Source organism: Canis aureus, chromosome 21 (genome assembly GCF_053574225.1).
Source record: "Canis aureus isolate CA01 chromosome 21, VMU_Caureus_v.1.0, whole genome shotgun sequence".
NCBI lineage: Eukaryota > Metazoa > Chordata > Mammalia > Carnivora > Canidae > Canis > Canis aureus.
The window spans coordinates 51896164-51913601 of NC_135631.1; the positions used below are offsets into that span (position 1 = coordinate 51896164).

A 17438-nucleotide genomic window follows, 5' to 3' on the forward strand; every position below is an offset into this window, starting at 1 on the left:
AATCACATCTGTGAACTTTATCTTTTGCCAGGTAAGGGAATTGGTTAACTGGATTCCCCCTTTGGGGGAAACATTACTCTTACTGTCAGAGGGATTATTGAACATTATCAGGTAAGAATCATGCCTTTTTGAAAGACTACAAATAATTTTTTTTTCTTTCTTCTTTCTTTCTTTCTTTCTTTCTTTCTTTCTTTCTTTCTTTCTTTCTTTCTTTCTTTCTTTCTTCTTTCTTTCTTTCTTTCTTTCTTTCTTTCTTTCTTTCTTTCTTTTCTTTCTTTCTTCTTTCCTCTTTCTTTTCTTTTTCTTTATTGTATGCCTTTTAAGGAAAGACGTAAAACACCAAGTGTCACAAAGCAGTTGACACATTTTTGACAAAGTTCATTTATTTTTATTTAAAATTGCATTAAAACATAATTAGATAAACTCATACTATTTTGTGACTACTTACTGCTAAGTTCTTCCTCAACTATTTTCAAAGTCCAAGTAGAACTGAGAGAACCACCTCCTCCAAGAGAAGAGAAGTCAAGAAAAGTTGGTTACTTGTCAGTCTGTATATGATCAGGTCTTTGCTTCCCTCCTTGGGGTAGACCACTATGTTGGTGACCCCCAATGAACCATACTTTCCTATATATGTGCCCCTGGCACCTTGACTGTGGGCTTGGGTATGAGTCTTATTTTGGCAAATTTGATATTAGCAAGAATGATGTAAGTAAGCACAAAATTGATGGGTGTTTGTGAACTGAGGTTTGTTCTCTTAGGAGATTCCTTCCTGTGTCTTGTAAAGAAACTTGAACTCAGTTACTACATAATGAGACTATGTATAGACAAATCTTGGATTTTAAATATTTTCTTAAAAGTTCTACCCTCCACTGGGCACCTCGCTGAATGTGAATGCATTTGGCCATTCCACATGGAGTGGAAGCACTGTTCACCTGATCACAGTCAACACCCTAGATTTCAAGAAATGATAGATCATTGCTATCATGTGCCACTAAGTTTTGAAATGTTATGGAATGCAGCAGAAGATAACAGAGATTCCTTGGAAGTATAATATTCAGTAGAAACTCTTAGTTTTCATTCAGTGCAAGGTGAGGCAAACCTAAGTGAGATATTAGAACATGACACACAAGACAAAAGATTTCTTAATAGTTAATATAAGACAGACTATAGAAGAACTCATATTTTAGCTTCCTTCCTTTCTTAAATGTGCATAAATTATCTCATGTGATTAGGACTTAAGCAAGTCCCACTGTCTGTTACCATTTCCATATGTCAAATAGATGAGGATTTGTTCTTCTATTGGAGAGTTGTTCACAGGTGGAAAATTTCACTCTTTAATTTTTTCCTCCCAATTGGGAACAAATGTTATGGAAACACTTCTCTTTAGGGGTTATAGAGATTTTCTTTTTCTTTTTCAGATTTTGTTTATTTGACAGAGAGTATCAGAGAGCACAAGTGAAGGGAACAGTAGAGGGAGCAGGAAAAGGAGGCTCTCAGTGAGCAGGAAGCCCAATGTGGGGCTCAGTCCCAGGACCCAGGAATCATGACCTGAGCTGAAGGTAGATGCTTAACTGACTGAGCCACCCAGGCACCCCTGAGATTTTCTTTAAGTTATAGAAACCATTCTGTCATTTCATTATAAAAGATAAAATGAAAGTAGATGTTTCCTCCAGGTTCAGCAACCACATATTTCAGGAAACTACTGACACTGATTCTGAGTATGAAGGACTATGTTTCTGGGAATGGGTGTTTTTTTGTTTACAACTCAGAGCCTGATATTCACATTATTAAATTTGTTGTTATTTGGTATTTACATTGTTGGTAGGTTCATAGAATATCCAATTCTATGGTCTCCCCTTATATTTGCATATCCTAGAGCACAAAATAAGAGATGCCATGTCAGGTGGTTTCAGAGTAATGTGATCTGGATACTAAACTCATCATTCTCATTCAGCCACAGGTCCACACTCTCACCTTTATGAAAGACTATTTTATTAAACAAATAAATAAAGACGGTTATAGAATCTCTATAACTTTGTAGGCCACAGTCCTTTCAGAAAAATTAATAGTTAAGTATAGTGGGTTTAATTAAAATGACAAAACACATTTGACCCAGTGTTAGAATTGTTCATTATTTACTCACATCAGTGTAGGGAGCCAACATGACGTTCATTATTTCGTAAGGCAAAGCCAGATAATTTTGTAGGACCTGCTATATACAGAAGTCTAAGGCTCCTGGGTTAAGCAATGAAAGTGAACCCACTATATATATCTTATGTACTGACACACAGAGCAGCGTCATTACAGAGTAAAATTTAATGGTTGAAAATCTGGGTCTGGAGTTATCATACTTGGAACAATTCCCAGGTCTGCTGCTTTATCAATGAGGTTGGACAACTTATCAAAACTTCCTGTGCCTCAGTTTCTTAATTTCAAAAATGGTGTAATAGACCATGCCTCATAATACCATCATAAGTTGTAAGTGTATTCAAGCAAGTCACATAAAGCATTCTAAAAGTGACTGGCTATTAGGAACCCATTATATGTTATATATAATTATTTCTTCAATATTATTATTACTAACTTAATTGAATTATTTGGAGGAATAAAAGTGAACATGAGCTGTCTCCTAATCAAGTTTCTCCTGTCCTGAGAGACACCCATTGTTCCAGACAGATACAACTTTATTTGATACCCAGCAAGTTGTGTTTTTACCATAACTTATGAATTTCAAATCACACACATTCATTGGTTAGAGTCAGTCAGGAAAAAAGTTAAATTCATGCCACTAGAAGCATTAGTAGCCACCATCAGAAAGGATAGGATTAGAGGACCATATTAGAAAATAAAACTAAGTAAAATTTCTCAAATTCGAGCAACTGAGTGGTCTTATTCTTTTCACAGCCAGTCTTTTCTGAGCCTGTCTGGCTTCTAACATGCACTGTCAGGGTCTTTTATGAATTTTGTTGAAACTAAATTACAATAATTAGGAAAAAAAATATTAACGTTCCTTTTAAGTTTCCTTGGATTTACCACAGCAAAGTATGAGTGGCTTAAAACAGCAGCAAAAATAAGAAGTCAAGGTTTAAACAGTTTCAGACTCTCTTGAATCTCTGGGCAAGAATTGGATTCATGACTTTCTCTTAGTTTCTGGTGTTTAATCTTTCTATTTCTTCACTTGCAGCTGCATGATCCTCTCCCTATCTCTGTCATCACATAGCATTCCCCATTGTTGCCATGTCATTACAGAATGCCTTTCTTTCTTTTTTTTAAGGATTTTTATTTACTTATTTATTCATGAGAGACACAGAGAGAGAGGGGCAGAGACATAGGCAGAGGGAGAAGCAGGCTCCCCGCAAGGAGCGCAATGCGGGACTCAACCCCAGCCTATATTTATAAAGCTATGTTTTATAGAATTTTATATGTTTATAAAATTTTCTATGTTTATATAGAATTTACAGAACTTATAAAACTATGTTCAAATAACCTGAGCCAAAGGCAGATGCTCAACAACTGAGCCACCCTGGTGTCCCTCAGAATGCCTTTCTAGAAGGATCCTAGTCATGGTGGATCAGTGGCCAATACTATTCTAGTTATTAATCACACACACAATGCTCCTCATTCTCAATAAAATTACATTTTGAGGTGTAAGGATTAGGATTTAAACACGTCTTTTTTAGAGGACACAATTCAACCCATTATAGTCTTCTCTTTGTCCTTTCCCATGTGCATAATGCATCCACCTCATTCTCTTATTCCAAGATTCATGTAACCATCCCTGGCTCAACTCCACATCCAAGATCCTATCTAAATATAATCACTTTGAAAAATACCACATTTTGTTTTCTAAGTCATCTAAATCAGACTTGTCTGGCTTATCCTGAGCAACAATTCCTTTCTATCCATAAATCTGTGAGACTTAAAAAACAAGTTATCTGCTTCCAAGATAAAATGGTAGGGGAGGCATGGAATGGGCATGCTCCCATTCCAAAAAAGGAGAATTTGAAATGACAAAAAAGGGTCACTTGTCCAATGCAAGTTCACAACTCAGCAGAGCAAATCCCATATGTTTCAAAACCTGAGAATGGTTCTCTGTAGCTTGATCGTCTATCTCTGGCCTGAAGAGGCAGCCCTGCCTCCTCAGCTCTGGGCAGTGGGTAGGCTCTGGAATAAAGCACATCACCACAACCTCTGGAGCCAAGGATTTCCTGTCAGTCTGGACCTTGGCATCTGTGGCTCTCTGCCCAGAGAGTCTTCCTTCTTCAGTAAGACTTATCTCAGTTCTTTATGCAGGGTAGCAACATTTCTAGCTTCTCCAGCCACACCTTGAGCCTATTTCCAGAGGAAGTATTCTGGACGGCTGAGAATTTTCCAAATCATTAAGTGCTAGTTTCCTCTTACTCTGTAATTCCTTCTTCAATTTCTCTCTTTCTTCTCACAGTATACTATAAGCAGAAAGGAGAAACCAGGCAACACTTTCCACATTTTTCTTGAGAATTTCCTCAGCTAAATATCCATGTTGATCATTTAAAAGTCCCACTTTCCACCACTGAATAGCAGAACATAATCTAGCCAAGTTCTTTGTCACTTTATAATAAGTATCATCTTTAATTCAGGTTCCAATAACATAGTCCTTATTTCTCCTTGAGACCTCAACAGAAGCAGCTTTAACATTCATTTCTAGCAACATTCTGTTCATGATGATATATCCACTGTCTATGACAAGAGAAGCATTCTGTGCAGCTCTCTTCTTTTCTTCTTGACTCTTCTCCAGGATTGACTGTAATATCCATATTTCTACCAATATACTTTTCAATGCAGTGTAGACTCTATCACGCACTTCAAAATTCTTCCAACCTCTACTCATTACCCAATTCCAAACTACTTCCATATTTTCAGCTACTTGTTACAGCATCACCATGCTCCCTGCATGACAATTTGTATTAATTTCTTAGGGCTCTGTAGCAAAGGACCATAAACTAAGGGGTTAGAACAATTGAAACTTATTGTCTCATATTGCTGGAGGCTAGAAATTCAAATTCCAGGTGCTGACAGGTCTATGATTTCTCAAAGGCTTTAAGGAGGGAATCTGTTTCATGTTTTCCCTCAGCTTCTGATGTTACCAGTAGCATTTGATGTTCTTTGACTAGCAGCTGCTTAACTCCCATATCAGCTTCCTCTTCACATGCCAACTTCCACACACATGTCTGTGTCTTCATATGGCCTCATCACTTCATCTTAATTTAACTAATTACCTATGCAACAACCTTATCTATAAACAGAGTCACATTCTGAGATAAGTGGGGGAGGATTTCAACATATCTTTTCAGGGGGACACAATACAATTGATATCATGTCTCTAGCAGAAGAGTGAAGGGAAAATTTTGGGTCCCAACAGGAAAAACAATCCCCGACTACCACACATCTATACATTGCAGAATTTATAAAACTATGTTAGACCGGTTGAAGAGCATCCATGTCTTATCTACCATATAGACTGGCTAATATGACTGGGAAAAGATATTTCATAAAATATGAAACAGAGCACCCTCATTCACTCCTACCCAATACCCTTCTATGATTTTGTGGATTTCTGGAATCTAATAATGTTTCACATTCTTGTGTGATACAGTAGAAGAGCCCTACTGTTTGCCATTTGGCAAAGTCCATTCCTTAAGTGCCTCACAAAATGTGACTCTACTCATTCAAATAGCATCACTATCCTGAACATTTGCTGAACACAGAGAGTGGTTTTTAAGTCTTTATTTTCCTATTAGCCATCAAAATAGCATTCTCTTTTAGAAACTAAGTTAATTTAAGGGAGAAGTATCAAGAAATAATTTCAGTGTAAAGTTGGAGCACTGTTGTGACCTGGAAATAAGTGCATGAAATCATTTGTTCTAACTTCCCTAATCTCATCTTTATGGTTTTCCATGATGAGAGTTTTCTTCCTTACTCAATTTGGAACCAACTTCCATGCTTCTTACTCATAAAAATAGTGTTAATCTCTTGGGCAATGTTCTCATTAAGTTTTCTTGCTACCATTTCAGTCTAAGTTGTCTTCTTCCTTTCACTCATGTCTCTTTGTACAATCAAGTTTTTCAATCATATTTAATTTTACTTTGAAACCAGAATGGGGATTCTTCAATAAGGTTCAATTTTTTTTTCTGTTATTTATGAGTTATCTGTGGTAGCCTTTCTTCTAAGTTTCTCATCCATCATGGCATACATATTTGGACAGTATAATGTGATTCTTTTTATGTGATTCTTAAAGAAAGTTTAAATACATCTGTCCAAAGACCTAAAAGGAAAGAAGGAGCAGAACCTGACCTCTCTGTCTTACCCGACATCAACTCTAATTCCCAGGGAGGAAAGACCTCTAAATGTGTGTTCCAGTTCTCATGTACATCATCCATCATCTGTTGGGATTCACTCACATGATAAAAGCATAGCCTAGATTTTTTTTATCTTCTTCCCTTCAAAGATGCAAAAATTGCTTACATATTATTTTGCATTCTCAACTCTCTTTTTATGTTTAAATATGACTGGTTCTGTAATGACAAGGCAATTAGACAGTTTTTTTCATGGCCACATTTTACAGATCTTTTCAAGTGTTGCCAAGTTCTTTCACGTAGCTCAGCTTCCTTGGAACCTGTGTGATGCTGCATGTGTATGTTGTGATCTCAACCCCAAGCCCCAGCATGTGAAATATTGAGCTTTTTATTTACAACATTTTTAAAAGTTCTGAGTGTGACTCCATAGTTGACTAATAGAAAGTTAAGTACATTTTTTTTTTAAATTTTTATTTATTTATGATAGTCACAGAGAGAGAAAGAGAGAGAGGCAGAGACATAGGCAGAGGGAGAAGCAGGCTCCATGCACCGGGAGCCCGACATGGGATTCGATCCCGGGTCTCCAGGATCGTGCCCTGGGCCAAAGGCAGGTGCCAAACCGCTGCGCCACCCAGGGATCCCAAGTTAAGTACATTTTATTTAAATATTTCTCTTTGAAGTTTTCTTCTATAAGGGAAAATTGAACAATTTCTTTGGATTTTTGGAATTCAAAAGAACTTTTGGAACACAGTACGTTTTAAAAACAATAAAACAACACACAGAGAAAAGGAGAAAAAAAGTGAGAACTAAGTTATTATCAATTACCTTCGAAAGAAACACTTTTTATTCATAAGAAGGCAATTCACATTTTGGCAAAAGCCTATTAGGATCCTGGATTCTCTCACTATCCTATTGTATTAATTATCATTGCTGCAGAACAAATTTCCCCAAATTTGGTGGTTTAAAAACAACACATATTTTTTATCTCACAGCACTGTGTCAGAAGTCTGGTCATAGCTTGGCTGGATCTTCCATGTAGGGCATCAGAAAGCAGCAACCAAGGTGTCAGCCAGGCTGCATCTTATCTCAAGGATCCACTGGGGAAACCCCCCTTCCACATTCTCTAGCCTGTGGGTGGAATTTGCTTCCTGACAGTGGTAGTTCACCAAAAGCACCAGTTCCCTGCTGGTTGTTGTCACTGGCTGGACCCCCAGACCTGAACTTTACTGCTCGCCTGCTTGTACTCACTGACCTTTGTACCACATTTTTCTTTAAGCTCCTCTTTCTGGCTTTTCTCTTAACTCAGGCACAAGATATGAAGGGCATAGCATCCCATGATGGAAACAGAAACTATCCCTCAAGCAATAACTGCCTGGACAAAGAGCTCTGGCAGCCCAGACCACCCAGACCAATTAGAGATTAACTCCGACTCTGGCTTGCACAGATGTGAAGTGATCTCTCAAATGGCCGACAATTAACTTTACCTCACTGTATTGCTAAAATCTGCACCCAAGGAGGAGCACAAGTTCATTTACATAAAATGCAATGTATGTATAAGCATGTTTTCCTAAAGCACCTGCACAACTTTATTCTCACCTCTACATACAATGATAAGGCTCCAAAAGGAACCCATTCACCCTTGCTTGAGGTGTCATGCACGACTTTGGATATTATTCCCCATGATCTCCTATTTGCTACAAAAAAAAAAAAAAAAAATTCCCTTTATGGAACAACTCCACCTGGTATAGTTTCTATCTGTGACTCACCCAGGGGCAAACTCACATTAGTTTGGTTACAATGTCAGCTGGAGATGGCCTCCAGTTCGTAGTTGCCTGCCTCAGCTGTTTGTCGTGTAGGTCTTCCAGTGTAGTCAAAGTTTTCCAAAATCAGTGAGGGAAAGGTTCCGTAGAGTGTGTCAGCTTTCTGACAGGCCTATGATGTAACATAATCATGGAAGTGAAATCTCATTTCTTTGCCATATTTTATTCATTAGAAGCAAGTTAGAGATCCCTCGAACACTCAAGAGGAGGGAAGAATATAGAAGCATAAACACCCAGGGATGGAGATCAAAGGAGTAGGTGAGGGCATGCATACCATGTAGGGGAATGGACCAGAATACTTGAATCTTTTGGACATCTTTGGCTAAATATCAAAAATTTGATATTTGTGAAGCCCATAAGCTAAGACTGAATAGATTAATATATTAATCTTAATAATTTAAAAACAATAGATTCTTCTTATTTAAAACAAGTGAGCAAACATTTCAGAATTCTATGAGACAAACATTTGTCAAAGGATTTTCTATGACAAACCCTTTATCTTATATTCAAGCTCTATTTAATGATATACTGCCACTAACTGGATTTCTAGTACTGAGATCTGAGATCTTTCTCTTTCAAGTGCCTGAAACATTTGAGCAGAACTAGAATATTCATTTTACCCCATCCTCTTATCCCAGGCACCCTGCCATCATCCTGCTTTTTTATTGCATGTGTAAACACATTGTCTCCAATCCAGCTCTGTGAGGACAATCTTCATTGTTTTTGCCACAAACTGCTGGGATGATAGGCAGGAGGGGCATGTAGTGTACTTTGTATTTTAACATTGAGAATAGTGAAAAGCATGTTTCCCCTGTCCTTTAAAAAAAGATAGTACGAGAGAGAACACATGTGATATTTTCATGAGGCAGCATGAAGTCTAAGATCTTTGAAGTATCTCATACTTTCATGTATTCCTTTTTGTAGGCATCATGTAAATTCTGTAAGAGAACTAGAACAAACTCTTTGCCACTGCATGGCCTTGTATGGTTGGCAGTGGATCGAGTTTTAGGTTCACACATGGACTTTTCTAAGCATCCCCTGATTTATCAATTTAATGAGTTTTAATTTAAATGACAACTTTTTGGGGCCACCTGGCTGGCTGTCAATTAAGCATCTGCCTTCTGCTCAGGTCATGACCCCAGGGGCCTGGGATCAAGCCCCATGTTATTTTCCCTGCTCAGCAAGGAGCATGCTTCTTCCTCCTACTCATGCTCTCTCTCTCTTTCTCTCAAATAAATAAAATCTTTGAAAACATAATAAATGAAAACACTTTCAATTTCCTGTATGCCTTTTTGCTTTTCTGTTTAAATTCTTCAGTTGTTCATTTATATCCCCCTGTATTTGGTTTTATGTTTTTTTTTTTTTTTTTTTTTTGCCATTGCTCTGTGTCTTTGAGGGCTCTTCCCAGCCAACTCCTGGAAAACCGTTGAGGTTGCTTGGGCACAGGAATTAGGTCACTTCTTGATATGCAAATAAAGCAGATGTAAAGAGGGTCCTTACTTATTTCATGAGTGTTTCTTTTGGGGGGGGGTATGGGAATGTTAGTTTGAAGACCCATCTTTTGATAGCATTTGGGGGTGGGTATGAGTACAGAGGTGTGTGACGTTGGGGCAAATCACCTGTCACCAACATGTGTCTAGGCAAAATGGCAGGAGAGAGGGCTTTCTGAAAAGGATCGTTTGATGTGACACTAAATACAGGGCCGACTCTCTCTGGAAGCTGTAGACTGTAAGAGTGGTGCCAAGCCTCCACCTGTAGCAAGAGTTAGGGCTCCCTGGAAAAGAGAAAGATAGGATGTAGCTCTCTGGCCCAAGAGAAGTCCTTTCAGGTCCCCAGCTATTTTCTGTGATCTTTGCTGGACTTTCAGAGCACACTTCTAGCAGAACTCCCTAGGAGGTGTCAGAATGACAAAGAAATGCAAAAACCTCAGGAGTTAAGGATTTTAAGAGAACAAAGGGAATGCAGCAGCTAACAAGTCTCTAGCCTAAGAATATCAGAGACAAAAAAATCAGTGATAAAACTCTTGTTGCAGAACTCCGGGTGCTGTTTCAAAAGTGAGGAGGGCCCTTAGCTGAGATGAGGAGGCCAGGACCCCTCCAGTTCGTACTGGAGCATGCCCATATCCTCTCCTGGTTGGGCAGTTACCTCTCTTTCAATATAATATTAAAGTCTTGCCCTGGGAGGAACACAAGTATCATTGCCATAACAAGATGCACGTACAGACATATTTTCTAAGTATCTGTGCAACTTTATGCCTCTGTTTACCTGTGATGACAAAGCTTCTCTTTCTGAATATTTATCATAATCCTAAATAAAAGTAAGTCATTCATTCCTGCTCCAGGAAGTCAGGGCTTTGGAAGTGATCCTATGATCTCCTTATTTACGGCAAATAAGGTTTCCTTTGTGTGAGGACATCACCTGGTGTAGTCTCTACCTGTAATTCACCAAGGGGAGAAGTCAGTCACAAAACTGTTGGCTGACAAAAGCCCATGTCTGGTCCGTAGAGGTCTCTTCATTGTGTTGGATAACTGCGGCCACAGTGCGGAATATGGATTATATCATTCCACTCTAGAATCCTTCTAGAATCCTCAGGAAGGTCTGTGAGCTTGAAAGGTTGCATCTGCTACTGGACCACTGGACAGAGGGAAAAAAAGGTTGGCGGACATATCTGAGCATTTTAAATATATGTGCTTTAAAGTATTTTTCTTAAATTCCTTCAGCATAACATGTATTCTTTGTTGAATTTACTTACTTTTCACAATGTAACTTCCTAACATTTTGAAATTTTAGTTTACAATTTTAAAAATATATATTTTATTTATTTATTCATGAGAGACACAGAGAGAGGCAGAGGCAGGAGAAGGAGGAGAAGCAGGTGCCTTGCGGGCAGCATGATGTGGGACTGGATTCCAGGACCCCAGGACCCCAGGATCAATCACAACCCGAGCCAAAAGCAGATGCTCAACCACTGAGCCACTCAGGTGTCCCTTAGTTTATAATTTCCTCTTGCTTAGGATCTTCCTTTCTGTGTGTGTGTGTGTGTGTGTGTGTGTGTGTGTGATGGATTTTTCACACTTTTTCTATCTAGGCTCAGACTTCCCTGACCTTCTCTATGCCAACATTCCTAATTCTACCCCTGGCCTACCCTGAAGCATAAAACCCAGATGATGGAGGTACAAATAGTTCTGCTCCTAAGTCACTGAGTAACTTGGCACAGATTCTAATTGTGTGATTATTTTTTCCCTCAGATTTTAACTCAGGTAATAGCTGGATATGTTGGTTTCTAGTTCTTGCAGCAGAAAGTGACAATAATTTTGTTCCCCCTGTGTTTAAATTTGAGGGGAGTTGGAATATAAGCAGTTGTCACCTATAAGCCTCTTCCTATTCACTGTGATTTACTGGATTTTTTAGTCTAGTCATCCTTGAAGTTCCAAAATAGTATCATATTGTGCTTTTGATGTGCAGATTCTTAATGATTAATGATTTGGGGCATCTTTTCATGTTTTTCAGTCATTTTTTTTCTCTTTTTGGAGACACGAGCATTCAGATTCGTTGCCCATATTTGAATCAGGTGTCTTTTTATTTAAGTTGTGTTAGCTCTTTTTAAATTGTAGGTAAAAAAAAAATAATAATTATAATAATAAAATAAATTGTAGGTAAGTCCTTTATCAGGTATATGATTAGCAATTATTTTCTCTGATTCTGTGAACTTTTACTTTTTTAGTAGTGCCCTTTAAAGCAGAAAGTTTTGTTTTTTTTTTTTAATTTTGATGAGTCAAATTCAGCAATTTTTTCTTTTGTTGATCTTGGATTGTTGCCATACCCAATCAGTTGCTAAAGTCCAAAGTCATAAGGATTTATCTATTTATTTTTTAAATAGTTTTATTGTTTTACCTTTCACATTTAAGTTTTTGATAAATTTCAAGTTAATTTTTTTGTATGCTATTAGAAAGGGATCCACCTTTTTCTTTTGCATGTGTTAATCCACTTGACCCAGTACAATATGTTGAAAAGACTATTCTTTGTCCGTTCAAAGATCCTGGCACCACTGTTAAAAAATAAGTTAATCATAGATGCACAGTTTTATTTCCAGACCTTCAATTCAATTACATTAATATATAGGTCTATCCTAGTATCTGTACCACTCTGTCTTGATTCCCATTATTGGTTTGGAAATCAAGAAATTTGAGTCCTCCTTTATGTTGTTCTTTCCCAGGATTGTTTTAACTCTCCTGAGTCCCTTGCAATTCCATATGGACTTTTATAATATTGAGCAATTTTTTACAAAAAGTCAGAATTCTAATAGAGATTGAGTTAAGTCTATAGATCAGCTTGAGAGTATTGCTGTCTTAATATCAATTCTTCTGATGCATGGGATGTTTTTCCATTTATTTAGATCATCTTTACTTTCAATGACATTTTATAGTTTCCCCTATGCTTTGTACTTTTTTGTTTCATTTATTCCTAAGTATTTTATTCTTTTTCAAAGTAATTGCAAATAAGATTGTTTTCTTACTTCCGTTTCATATTGTTCATTATTATTATATAGAGACTGCATTGATTTTTTTTATTGACATTGTATTCTGCAACCTTGATGGACATGTTGCTTAGTTGTAACAGCTTTTTAGTTGGTTTCTTAAGATTTCTATATATAAGGACATGTCGTCTGTAAATTGAGATTCTTTGACTTTCTTTTCCAAACTGAAGCCTTTTTATTTATTTTTCTTCCCTATAACTTTGTCTAGAACTTCCAGTACAGGTGAATAAAAATAGCAAGAACAACATTTTTGTCTTGTTCTTCGTTTGAAAGCAAACAACCTTTCACCATTACATGTGATGTTAGGTTTGTCATAGATACTCTATTAGGTTAAATTTCTTCCTCCTATTTGTAGTAGGTATGTATATTGCATGCTTTTATCATGAAAGGATATAATGGCATTTCAAATGCTCTTTCTGCATAAGTTAGATTATTATTTTATTTTTGGTTTTTTATTCTAATGACATGGTATGTTGAATTAATTTATATTTGGATGTTAAGCCAACCTTGCATCCTGGTATAAATCACACCTAACCAAGGCGTATAATTATTTTTACATCTTGACTAATTTGGTTTGCAAATACTTTGCTAAACATTTTTGCATTCAAATTCATAAGAAGTTATTCTGTAGTATTATTATCTTATGATGTATTTGGTTTTTATATATGATTAATACTGACCTTTTAGATGAGTAACATGAGTACTTTTGGTGGTTTTTAAGGCAAGGACATTTTTGAGAAAAATCTAAAAATTAAATCCATTACATTGTCAGCTTTATTTCTATCAATAAGTTTTCAAGTTTAATACCTACCTTACATGCCTGAGCTTCCTTCCATCTTTGGGTCTTAATTCAATGCATGGTGATTTTATCAGTTAGTCAGCATTCTCCAGAGAAACAGAAACAATAGGGTACATTGATACCTACATCCATGTCTTTGATACTATTTCTACCTTTACCTATTTGTATACCTACATCTATCCATCCATTCATATCTATCATCTATTTATCTATCCAACAAGAGATTTATTTATTTATCATTAATTAATTAATTAATTAATTAATTTGAGACAGTGTGGGATAGAGAAAGCGAGAGGCTAGCGACAAGCAGACTCTGTGCTGAGTATGGAGACTGATATGGAGCTTGATCCCATGACCCTGAGATCACGACCTGAAACAAAATCAGTAGTCAGAGACTTAATTGCCTGAGCACTCAGGTGCCCCTCGAGAGATTTATTTTTAAGGAAATGGATCATGGAATTTATGTAGCATCTGGCAAATCTGAAATTCAGGGCAAGCTGGCAGACTGAGATGTCAAAGGAGTTCTCGAATACAGATTTGAAAGGATATGAATCTCATAGGATTTCGATACTGTAGTCTTGAGGCTAAATTTCTTGTCCTTTGGAAAATCTCTGTCTTTCTTTTAAGACCTTCAACTGATTGGATGAGTCTTCCCCGTATTATGGAGGATAATCTGCTTTCACTCAGAATCTGCTGGTTTAAATGTTAATAACATCTAAAAAATAACTTCACAGCAACATCCAGACTAGTGTTTGATCAACTGGGCACCATAGTCTGGCCAAGTAGACAAATGATATTAATCATCACAGCAGTTTTTCTCTTTTCTGAACACCTATAACACTCATTGTATTGTCAACAACTGTTAATTACACCAAATTACATCCTGTCTTAGTGTGATTAAACTAATTTATGCACACACTTCTGTGTGAAACAAGGTAAAATAGCATCGAACTACGTGTCTGTATTCCTAATCTTAAGGATTACTGACTACATGCATCTTTAATGTGTATTATGTTCCTGATCACAAATGTTCAAAAGATCCTTAATGCCTAATGAATCAGTTTTCTTTTTTTGGTGCTATACATCAAGATTTATCAAATTATGACCCATAAGTCAAATTCATATTGCAGTTTTTGTAAATAATATTTTATTAGAGCACAGAATTCTCATTAATTTCATACTCTCAACTGTAATATTCATGATGTAACTACAGAGTTGAATCATTGGAATAGAGAAAGTTTATTCTATTGGAATAGAGAGAGTTTATCCAAAATATTCTGTCTTAACTGAAAAAGTTTGCCAACCTCTATTGTTCACTAAAGCACTGACCCATTATTTCAGAACTCTACTGTCCATATTTTGCAATAATTGTAGTTAATCACATTTTTGCCTTTCACCCACAATTTCCTCTGCAGGGACATTCTAACTCTGTCTCATTGACTTACAGACCAAAATTATACTTTTTAGCATGCTCGTCTCAGGTAATATCTCAATTCCCAGTGCCTTTTCTTATATCTCTGGAGAGAAATTAGTCTTTTTTTCCTCTCATCTTCTTACCAGTGTTTACTAAAATATGTCTATTTTATGAACTTTGTTGTACCTTTTATTTTACTACTTCATTTTATTTCTTTTTAAAAAAGTATTTTTAAATTAAATTCAATTAGTTAACATACAGTGTATTATAAGTTTCAGAAGCACAGGTCAGTGATTCACCAGTCTTATATAACAACCACTGTTCATTACATGATATGTCCTCCTTAATTTCCATCACCCAGTTACCCCATTCCCTAACCCATTCCCCTCCAGCAATCCTCACTTTGCTTCCTATGATTAACAGTCTCTTATGGTTTGTCTTTCTCTTATTTCATCTTGTTTTATTCCCCCCCTTTCCCCTATGATCCTCTTTTTTTATTTCTTGAATTCCCCATGTGAGTCATATCATATGATAATTGTCTTTCTCTGATTGACTTATTTCAGTTATCATAGTATTCTCTAGTTACATCCAAGTCTTTGCAAATGGGAAGGTTTCATTTTTTTTGATGGCTGAGCAGTATTCCATTGTATATTTATACCATATTTCTTTATCCATTCACCTGTCAATGGATATCTGGGCTCTTTCTATATTTTGGCTATTGTGGACATTGCTGCTAAAAATATTGGGATGCAGGTGCCCCTTGAGATCACCGTATTTGTATCTTTAGGGTAAATACCTAGTAGTGCAATTGCTGGTTCATAGAGTGTCTCTATTTTTAACTTTTTGAGGAACCTCCATACTGTTTTCCAGAATGACTACAGCATCTTGCATTCCCACCAACAGTTACAGGTTTTTCCTTTCTCTGCATCCTGATCAACATCTATCATTTCCTGACTTGTTAATTTTAGCCATTCTGACTGGTGTGAGGTATTATATCATTGTTGTTTTGATTTGTATTTTCCTGATGTCAAGTGATGTTGAGCATTTTTTCAGGTGTCTGTTGACTATTTGTAGGTTTTCTTTGGAGAAATATTTCTTCATGTCTTCTGCCTATTTCTTCATTGGAAGATTTGTTCATTGGATGTTGAATTTGGTAAGTTCCTTACAGAATTGGATACTAGCCTTTAGCCTTTTATATGATATAACATCTGCAAATATCTTCTCCCATTCTGTCAGTTGTTTTTGGTTTTGTTGACTGTTTCCTTTGCCTTACAAAAGCTTTTTATTTTGATGTCTCAGTAGTTCATTTTTGCTTTTGTTTCCCTTGTCTTTGGAGATGTGTCTATCAAGACGTTGCTGTGGCCAAAGTCACAGAGGTTACTGCCTCAGTTCTCTTCTAGGGTTTAATGAATTTCTGTCTCACATTTAGGTCTTCCATCCATTTTGAGTCCATTTTTGTGTATGATGTAAGAGAATGATCCAGCTTAATGCTTCTGCATGTGACTGTCCAATTTTCCCAACACCATTTGTTTAGAACACTGCCTTTTTTCCATTGGATCTTCTTTCCTGCTTTGTTGAAGATTAGTTGACCATAGAGTCGAGGATCTATTTTAGGGTTCTCTCTTCTGTTCCATTGATCTGTGGGGTCTGTTTTTGTGCCCGTATCATACTGTCTTGATTATCAAAGCTTTGCAATAGAGCTTAAAGTCCAGAATTGTGATGCCCCTAGCTTTGGTTTTCTTTTTCAACATTCCTTTGGCTATTTGGGGTCTTTTCTGGTTCCATACAAATTTTAGGATTATTTGTTGCAGCTCAGCTAAAAAAAGTTGGTGATATTTTGATAGGGATTACACTGAGTGTATATATTGCTCTAGGTAATATAGACATTTTAGCAATATTTGTGAGCATGGGAAATTTTTCCATTTCTTTGTGTTTGCCTCAATCTATTTCATGAGTGTTCTATATTTTTCTGAGTACAGATCCTTTACCTATTTTATTAGGTTTATTCCTATGTATCTTATAGTTTTTGTGCAATTGTAAATGAGATTGACTCCTTAATTTCTCTTTCTTCTATCTCATTGGTAGTATACAGGGATGCAAATGATTTCTGTGTATTGATTTTATAACCTGCCACTTTGATGAATTCCCGTATGAACTCTAGTAATTTTGGAGTAAAGTCTTTTGGATTTTCCACATACAGTATCATGTCATCTGTGAAGAGTGAAAGTTTGACTTATTTTTTGCCTATTCAGATATCTTTTATTTATTTTTGCTGTATGACCGCTGAGACTAGAACCTCTACTACCATGTGTTTGTTTGGTTTTTTAAGATTTTATTTATTTATGAGAAAGAGAGAGACAGACACAAAGACACAGGCAGAGGGAGAAGCAGGCTCCATGCAGGAAGCTTGATGTGACACTCAATCCCAGGACTCTGGGATCACTGCCAGAGCCAGAGGCAGATGTTCAACTACTGAGCCACCCAGGCCCCCCTCTACTACCATGTTGAACAACAGTGGTGGTAGAGGACATCCCTG

At 36.7% G+C, this 17438-nt stretch overlaps 2 long non-coding RNA genes across 4 annotated transcripts in view; one reads left to right on the plus strand and one right to left on the minus strand.

The window, feature by feature from the left end:
• Positions 1 to 272: 272 nt before the first annotated feature.
• On the minus strand, positions 273 to 10730 carry LOC144293082 (uncharacterized). Of its 3 annotated transcripts, none has more exons than XR_013360584.1 (3): positions 10418 to 10712; positions 8115 to 8264; positions 273 to 316 (listed from the first exon to the last, which is right to left on the minus strand). It is a non-coding gene; the product is annotated as an uncharacterized LOC144293082 (long non-coding RNA). The 3 variants fall into 3 exon arrangements; XR_013360586.1 differs by lacking the exon at positions 273 to 316 and adding an exon at positions 448 to 505 and having other exon boundaries at positions 10587 to 10730; XR_013360585.1 differs by lacking the exon at positions 273 to 316 and adding an exon at positions 448 to 505.
• Positions 10731 to 10738: 8 nt separating this feature from the next.
• The window catches only part of LOC144293081 (uncharacterized), a 71459-nt gene continuing 64759 nt past the window's right edge, over positions 10739 to 17438 (plus strand). Inside the window, exon 1 of the long non-coding RNA XR_013360583.1 lies at positions 10739 to 10806. This is a non-coding gene — a long non-coding RNA (uncharacterized LOC144293081). The remainder of the gene's footprint in view (positions 10807 to 17438) is intronic.